Source organism: Giraffa tippelskirchi, chromosome 10 (genome assembly GCF_054371585.1).
Source record: "Giraffa tippelskirchi isolate mGirTip1 chromosome 10, T2T-mGirTip1v1.2.pri, whole genome shotgun sequence".
Classification (NCBI taxonomy): domain Eukaryota; kingdom Metazoa; phylum Chordata; class Mammalia; order Artiodactyla; family Giraffidae; genus Giraffa; species Giraffa tippelskirchi.
In genome coordinates this window covers 41,891,766-41,900,910 of record NC_137284.1, presented here as the reverse complement: position 1 = coordinate 41,900,910, position 9,145 = coordinate 41,891,766, and positions in this window count along the sequence as shown.

The following is a 9,145-nucleotide window of genomic DNA, read 5'->3' as shown; positions in this document are numbered from 1 at the left end:
TGGCTCTTAAGTTCCTTTAGTACTTGGGTGCAATCACAAAAATGACAAAATGATTTCAGTTTGTTTCCAAGGCAAACGATTCAACACTGCAGAAATCCAAGTCTGTGCTCCAACCACTGATGTGGAAGAAACTGAAGTTGACCAATTCTATGAAGACCTACAGCACCTTCTAGAACTAACATTAAAAGAAAGATGTCTTTTTAATCAAAAGATATTGGATTGCAAAAGTATGAAGTCAAGAGAAATCTGGACTATCAGTCAAGTTTGGCCTTGCAGTATGAAATGAAGTAGGGCAAAGGTTAACAGAGTTTTGTCAAGAGACTAAATTGGTCATAGCAAACGCCCTTGCCAAAATCCCAAGAGATGACTCTATGCATGGACATCACTCATGCATAGAGTGCATTTTGATCGATACCAAAACCAGATTGATTATGTTTTTTTATTGCAGCCAAGGATGGAGAATCTCTATACACTCAGTAAAAACAAGACCTGGAGTTGACTGTGACTCAGATCATGAGTTCTTATTGCAAAATTCAGGCTTAAATTGAAGAAAGTAGGGAAAACCTCTAGGACCTTCAGGTATGACCTAAATTAAATCCCTTATGATTATACAGTGGAGTCATAACTAGATTCAAGGGATGTTTGGTAGACAGAGTGCCTGAAGAATTATGGATTGAGGTTCATAACATTGTACAGGAGGCAGTGACCAAAACCATCCTAAAGAAAAAGAAATGCAAGAAGGCAAAGTGGTTGTCTGAGGAGGTTTTACAAATAGCTGAGGAAAGAAGAAAAGTGAGGGGCAAGGGAGACAAGGAAAGATACATCCAACTGAACATGGAGTTCCAGAGAATAGCGAGGAGAGATAAGTCCTTCTTAAATGAAAGAATGCAAAAAATAGAGGTAAACAATAGAATGCAAAAAGCTAGAGATCTATTCAGGAAAACTGGAAATATCAAAATCTCAGAAATGGGAAGGACCGAATAGAAACAGAAGGGTTTCAGAAAACATTGCAAGAATGCACAGAAGAACTATACAAGAAAGATCTTAATGACCCAGATAATGTGGTCACTCATCTAGAGCCAGATATCCTGTAGTGTGAAGTCAAGTGTGTTTTAGGAAGCATTACTATAAACAAAGCTAGTGGAGGTGAGGGAATTTTAGCTCAGCTATTTAAAATCCTAAAAGATGATGCCATGAAACTGTTGCCCTCTATATGTCAGCAAAATAGGACAGCTCAGTAGTGACCGCAGGACAAGAAATGTCACTTTTCATTCCAATCCCAAAGAAGGGCAATACTAAAGATTATTCAAACTACCCTACAACTGCCCTCATTTTACATGCTATCAAGGTTATGCTCAAAGTCCTTCATGCTAAACTTTGATAGTACATGCACTGAGAACTTTCAGATGTACAAGCTGGATTTCAAAGAGGCAGAGGAACCAGAGATCCAATTGCCAACATTTATTGAATCTTGGGGAAAGTAAAGGAGTTCCAGGAAAGCATCTACTTCTGCTTCATTGACTACATTAAAGCCTTTGACTGTGTGAACTGCAAAATTGTGGAAAATACTTAAGGAGATTGGAGTACCAAACTACCTTACCTGTCTCCCAAGACACCTGTATGGGGGTCAAGGAGCAATAGTTAATATCGGACATGGAACAATGGAGCAGTTCCAAATTGAGAAAGGAGTACAACAAGGCTGTGTATTGTCACCCTGCTTATTTAATTTACATACCAAGTACATCGTGCAAAATTCTGGGCTGGATGAATCACAAGATAGAATCAGGATTCTCAGGAGAAATGTCAACAACCTCAGATATGCAGATGGTACCACTCTAATGGCAGAAAGTGAAGAGGAACTAAAATTCTTTTAATGAGAAGAAGAGAGTGAAAAAGCTGGCTTGAACCTCAACATTAAACACACTAAAAGCAAAAATAAAAAAAGCAGGGAAATAGTGGATGCAGTGGCAAATTTTATTTTCTTGAGCACCAAAGTAGCCGGGAACCATGACTACAGTCATGAAATTAAAAGATGCTTGCTTCTTGGAAGAAAGATATGACAAACCTAGGCAGCATACTGAAAAGCAGACTTTGCTGACAAAGATACGAATAGTCAAATCTATGGTTTTTCCAGCAGTCATGTACGGATGTGAGTGTTGGCCCATAAAGAAGGCTGAGCACAGAAAAATTGATGCTTTCGAACTGTGGTGTATATTACTGAGAGAGTCATTTCCTAAGCAGGTTGATAAGAAGTCCGGGTGTCCCCAAGGAGAGAGGGTTCTGGAATTCTCAAGGAGAAAGAAAGGACAAACTATTTTTTTTCCCTCTACATTCCTTAGGATTATATAACAATAATGTATCCTGCTTGAGGACAGTCTCTGGAAAAAACCTTCTGGCTAATCCTGTTATCTTAAAATGTCAATTATGGGAGTAGGTCCGCTGAGGACTTTACAACCTCCAGACATTCTTTTGATTCGTTGTAATAACTAATTGGAGAGTATATAACTCCACTGCTAACACTAGCAAGGGGGGTACTCTTTCTGCCCCCTTCTGATGTCTCTGTCAGAAGCTTTCTGTATCCCTTTTATATTTTAATAAAACTCTATTGCACAAAAGCTCTAAATGATCAAGCCTCGTCTCTGGCCCAAGATTGAATTCTTCTCTGGAGGCCAAGAGTCCCGGCATCTTTTCGTGGTTCAGCAACAACCTTTCAAATTGTTGAGAAATAAATCAGAAATCTGATGCTTGCTTATGATACCCATATCTGAGGTCGTTCTTTCTAGCTGAAACAAATAAGTAATATTTTATGATTGTTTAAGATAGCTTTCCTAGAGGGGAAAAAGAAACAGGAATGTTTTAGTAAACAAAGATTCTGTAGCTCGTCACTGGCTTAATTGTTGCCAGGGAAGAAGCTTGTCTTCCTGTTGGGTTCTGCTCTCTTTGGAGAATGTGAGAGCGCCCTCTCCTGGTTTCCTGCCTCTATGTCACCTATAATAGGTTTTCACACGAAACTGTAAACTGGGTTTTTAAGAAACATTCTCAAATTTCCTGAACTCTCATGGCAATAGCTTTTAACCCCAATGAAAAGTGAAAGTGTTAGTCTCTCAGTCATATCGGACTCTTTCCAACCCCATGGACTGCAGCACGCCAGGCTTCCCTGTCCCTCAACAATTCCTGGAGTTTGCCCAAGTTCATGTCCATTGAATTAGTGATGCCATTCAACCATCTCATCGTCTGGCAAACTCTTCTCCTCCTGCCCTCAATCTTTCCCAGCATCAGGGTCTTTTCCAGTGAGTCAGCTCTTCACATCAGGTAGCCAAATTATTGGAGCTTCAGCACCAGTCCTTCCAGTGAATACTCAGAGTTGATTTCCTTTTAGGACTGACTGATTTGATCTTCTTGCTGTCCAAGGGACCTTCCAGCACCACAGTTCAAAAGCATCAGTTTAAAATTTAGATATATAGACATTTTTTTTTTACTATTTCCTCATTAAAAAAATTTCAATGACTTAAAACATCAAAAGCGTTTATTTGGCTCACAAACGTACCATGAGGTCAAGGCATGGGAAGTAATAGCTGGTCTTGGCTCTACTCAGCTGAGGCAGCTCAAAGGCTAAGGTATATAGGTATCTGAAAGCTTGCTCCCTCACACATCTCTCAGTTGGTCTCACTATCAACTAAGACCTTCAGCAGGGCTGTCAACAGATATATGGACACACAACCCTTTGTTTAACTTGGGCTTCTTTACAACAAGGTGGTTGTGTTCCAGTGGTGAGTATCCCAAGAGAGAGGCAAGCAGAAGCTGTGTAATTTTTAGATCTAGCCTTGGAGGCTTCATACTTTTTGGCTCAAAGATATACAACCCCTTCCAAGTTGAAAGGGATAGAAAATGCACTCCTTGTCATGATTGTTGGTGTGACAGAGATTTTAAGAGCTTTAAAGACCAAAAATACTGCTGTGAATATTTTTAGAAAATGCAGTCTACCATACATATTTCTTTTTCCTCATCCCCATAATAACTAATAAAAATGACATCCACAAAATAGTAATTGAACATTCTTTTTAATGAATTGACAGTAGAAACTACAAAACTCAACTTGTTTGTCTAGCTCAGATAATATGAAATCAATTATATTTACCAAATTATTAATCTGATATTTCTCCATTAGAACAAGAAATGACCATTTTCCTTAATAATTGTATTTCCAGGACCTGGTGGGATTCCAGCTTTTTTTAAAAATAAATGTTTAAAATTTTCTAAGTAAAGGAATATATATAAGTGCATAAACTTTATATTAAAATCACTACTTCCTATATAACTAATTCCCACAGTCTTTACAACATGTTTATATTTTAGAATCTTAATACCAATTTTTATATCAATATATTTGTTAGTGTGATCCACTCAAACATAGTGATAATTCAAAGTTCTTGAGGATTATAATCTTGCCAAGCTGGGTGCATGGTCAGGCCACTCACAATGGCTGTTCTCTTGCACTTTGTCCATTCCCTGCCAGTCCAGTGCCTGCTTCACCTACACCCTACTCACAGGACTGACTTTTCTATGTACTTGCCCCAGGCCCCAGCTAATGATTGTGGTTCAGTCGATAAGTCATGTTTGACTATTGCGACCCCATGGACTGTAGCTCACCAGGCTCCTCTGTCCATGGGATTTCCCAGGCAAGAATATTGGAGTGTGTTGCCATTTTTGTCCCCAGGGGATCTTCCTGACCCAGAGATCAAACCCTCATCTCCTGCATTGCAGGTGGTCTCCTGCATCACAAGCTGATTTTTTACTGCTGAGCCACCAGGGAAGCCCATTCTAACCTTGCTGCTGCTGCTGCTAAGTCGCGTCAGTCGTGTCCGACTCTGTGCGACCCCATAGACGGCAGCCCACCAGGCTCCCCCGTCCCTGGGATTCTCCAGGCAAGAACACTGGAGTGGGTTGCCATTTCCTTCTCCAGTGCAGGAAAGTGGAAAGGGAAAGTGAAGTCGTTCAGTCGTGTCCGACTCTTAGCAACCCCATGGACTGCAGCCTATCAGGCTCCTCCGTCCATGGGATTTTCCAGGCAAGAGTACTGGAGTGGGCTGCCATTGCCTTCTCCGATTCTAACCTTAGATCAGAACATTTCCACCTGGAGGGCTCATCAAAGCGGCAGTGGTGGGCTTGCCCCTCTCTTGGTTTCCCTGGTAACTGATGAGCTAACCTGATGTCAATTTCCCCTATAACTGGCCACTGTCACATCCCTCTCCCCCGGAATGAAGACTGCTGCTACCTCCTGCCGGAGAAGGCAATGGCACCCCACTCCAGTACTCTTGCCTGGAAAATCCCATGGACGGAGGAGCCTGGTAGGCTACAGTCCATGGGGTTACGAAGAGTCGGACACGACTGAGCGACTTCACTTTCACTTTTCCCTTTCATGCACTGGAGAAGGAATTGGCAACCCACTCCAGTATTCTTGCCTGGAGAATCCCAGGGACGGCGGAGCCTGGTGGGCTGCCGTCTATGGGGTCGCACAGAGTCGGACACGACTGAAGCGACTTAGCAGCAGCAGCAGCTACCTCCTGCTGGCTGCCCAGGTCATGCTGTGGATATTGCTCCAGGACCTTGCTTCTGTCAATGATGGCCGGCTGTTTCCTCAGTCTTGAGTCTGGGCATGTATAGACCTGCCCATTGCAGCCTGACCAGGGTTGGGGGATGGGTGTCAATAACCAATAGTATTTTCCCTATTTCTTAGGAAAAGAAACCAGCCATCTGATATCAGAGCAATTTTTTAATATATTTTATTTACTTGTCTGTGCCAGGTCTTAGCTGCGGCCGATGGGTTTTTGATCTTCACTGCGGGTGAGTGATCTTCTGTTACTGCATGTGGGATCTAGTTCCCTGACCAGGATGGAACCTGGGCCCCTTGAACTGAGAGCTCAGAGTCTTAGCCACTGGACCATCAGGGAAGTCCCAGAGTAAGTTTTTACAAATCAGATACATTATCAAAGTTTGACCTGCTCTTTAAAAAAAATTTACCTACCTTCTTCCAGTGACTAAAATACACCCTGAAGTCAATTCAGTCACTGTGAAAACAATATTCAAATCCTTTGAAACATCACATGTATTTGTAATTTACTTCAAATATATGTAAAGATAGAAGACTTAAAAAAACCTCAGTCTATTAGTCATGCACTCCTTTTATAGTCGCTGCACGAAAGTCTAATCTCTGTTGAGTGGGCCTCTATCCTTCTCTCTGTCCCTCACCTCAGTGAAAACATGGAAATTGACCAAACCTAATTTCTAACATAGGAAAAAATTTTCTGTTTTGTTGCTTTTAAATACCTCATGCTTTGATCGCCTCACATGTTACATTGTATGTTTTGGGGGACTTACATGACTGGACTATATTCATTAGTTGTAAGATTAGTGAATGGTTTACTTTGAAGTGCTACATGGAGTTTCATTTGCTAATCAATGAATGTTTAATCTAGTTTCCTAAACCAAGGAGGCTTGTCAGTTTCAATTCCCTTCAATAATATTTCTTGCTAATAAGGATAAAATTACATTGTATTATAATGTGGAGGACCCTGTGATAAGCTTTAGGATGCTTTCCATTTTGAATATGGAAGAGAATATTGTCAGGTGAATTTCCTATAGCTCCTGCTGCTGCTGCTAAGCACTTTAGTGGTGACCCCATGGACTGTAGCCTGCCAGGCTCCTCTGTCCATGAGATTCTCCAGGCAAGAATACTGGAGTGGGTTGCCATGTCCTCCTCCAGGGAAATTTCCCAACCCAGGGATCGAACCTGTGTCTCTTGAGGCTCCTGCATTGCAGGCAGATTCTTCACCCCTGCGCCCCCTGCGAAGCCCACTAAAGCTCCCTCAAGGCATATTGTCTCTGGAGTGACACAAATGCATACATATGGGTTAGTCTGAAAGTGACAGTGATAAAATATAACTTTTCAATAAACTTGTTAAATTTCTGATAAATTCTTACCAGTACAGCACTTAACAAAAAGGTAGTAGGGAGCATGAGAGCAAGGAGGCCCTGCTCTGACTTTGTCTTCAATACAGTCTGCACTGGACCTCCTTGCCTTAGTCCTGATTTTGGAGGCAATGTTTCAGCGTTTTCTTTTAAAGATTTATTCATGTATTGGCTGTGGTGGGTCTTTGTTGCTATACACAGGCATTCGTTCTCTGGTTGTGGTGAGCAGGCTACTCTCTCTTTGCTGTGTGCAGGCGTCTCAACGACAGTGGCTTCTCTTGTCATGGACTCTAGGTTCACGGGCTTCAGTAGTTGTAGCGCATGGCCTCAGGACTTGTGGCACACAGGCTCAGTTGCTCTCGAAGCATGTGGGATCTTCCTGGAACAGGGATTGAACTGCTGTTCCCTGTAAAGCAAGGCAGATTTCTAACCACTGGGTCACCAGGGAAGCCCTCAGTTTTCACCACTGAGTGTGATGTCAGCTGTGGATTTGCCATATATGGCTTTATTATGGTGAGGTAGGTTGCCTCTATGCCCACTTTCTGGAGAGTTTTTATCATAAATGGCTTTTGAATGTTATCAAGAGCTTTTTCTGTATCTATTGAAATGATTATCTGGTTTTCTTCACCAGTTTGTTAATGTGCTGTGTCACACTGGTTGATTTGTGGATACTGAAAACTTCTTGAATACATGGGATAAATCTCACCTGATCATGGTGAATAATCCTTTTAATGTATTGTTGGATCTGGTTTGCTAATATTTTGTTGAGCATTTTTGCATAAAATTAACACTCCTGCACCATTGGTGGGAATGAAAATCTGTACAAACACTTTGGAGAGCATGATGTAGGTTCCTTAACAAAACTGAAATAGAGCCACCATTTGATGCTGCAATCCCACTCCTTGGGCACTTATCAGGTGAAAAACATAATTCAAAAAGATACACCCACCCCAGTTTTCATAGTAGCACTATTCACAATAGTCAAAATATGGTGGCAACCTAAATATCCATCAACAGAGGAATGAATAAAAATGTGATTACATATGCACAATGGAACTTTACTCGGTGATGAAAAAATGAAATAATGTCATTTGCAGCAACATGGATAGACCTAGAAATTGTCATACTGAGTGAAGTAAATCAGACAAAGACAAGTATCATGTGATATCGCTTATATGCCAAATCTTAAAAAAAAAAAAAAGGTACAAATGAACTTATTTACAAAACAGAAATAGAGTCACAGACTGAAAGAAGAAAAAAAAAAGAAAAAAACCTATGGTTACCAAGAGCAAAGGGGAATGGGGGTAAATTGGAAGATTGCGGTTAACATATACACACTAGTGTATGTAAAATAGATAACTAATAAGGACCTACAGTATAGCACAGGGGACTACTCTCTAGTGACGTACATGAGGAAATAATAAAAAAGTGAGTGGATATATGTCTATACATAACTGATTCACTTTGCTGTACAGCAGAAAGCAACACCTTATAAATCAACTATACTCCAAAAAAAACTAAATAAATACCCAGAAAAAATGTGCAGTGCTTACATTTTATGCCAAAAGAAAATATAAGCACTCTGCATTTTTTCTATATATCTATATGTGGAGAAAGGATATTATAGCTCCTCCATATCATTGGGTGTAAATTATAGTGAGGACTAATAAGAAAGCATTTTATCTCTACTGTGTTATGCTTTACATTTTATAAAAATTCATCCATTGAAAGTAAATAATTTTTAGTAAGTGTACTAAATCGCATAAGCATTGCATAAATCCAGTTTAGAATGCTCTCATTAACCCTCAAAAGTTACCTTCATCCTGTTTTCATTCAATCCTGTTCATTCATTCATTTTACTCCAGTCCTAATTAACTGCTGGCCTGATATCTGTATGTACACATTTGAGTTTTTTATACCTTTCATACAACTGGAATCAACATGTAGTCTTTAGCATCTGGCTTCTTTTGCTTAGCCTATTTCTGAGATTCATTCATGCTATACCATTTATCAGTACTTCATTCCTTTTTATTGTTAAGTATTATACCATTATAGGGATATACCACACTTTTAATTCATTCACCATTTGGATATTGGAATGCTTCAAGTTTTGGACTATTTTGAATAATGCTACTATAACATTTATGTACAAGTCTTTGTGTGAATATGTTTTTTC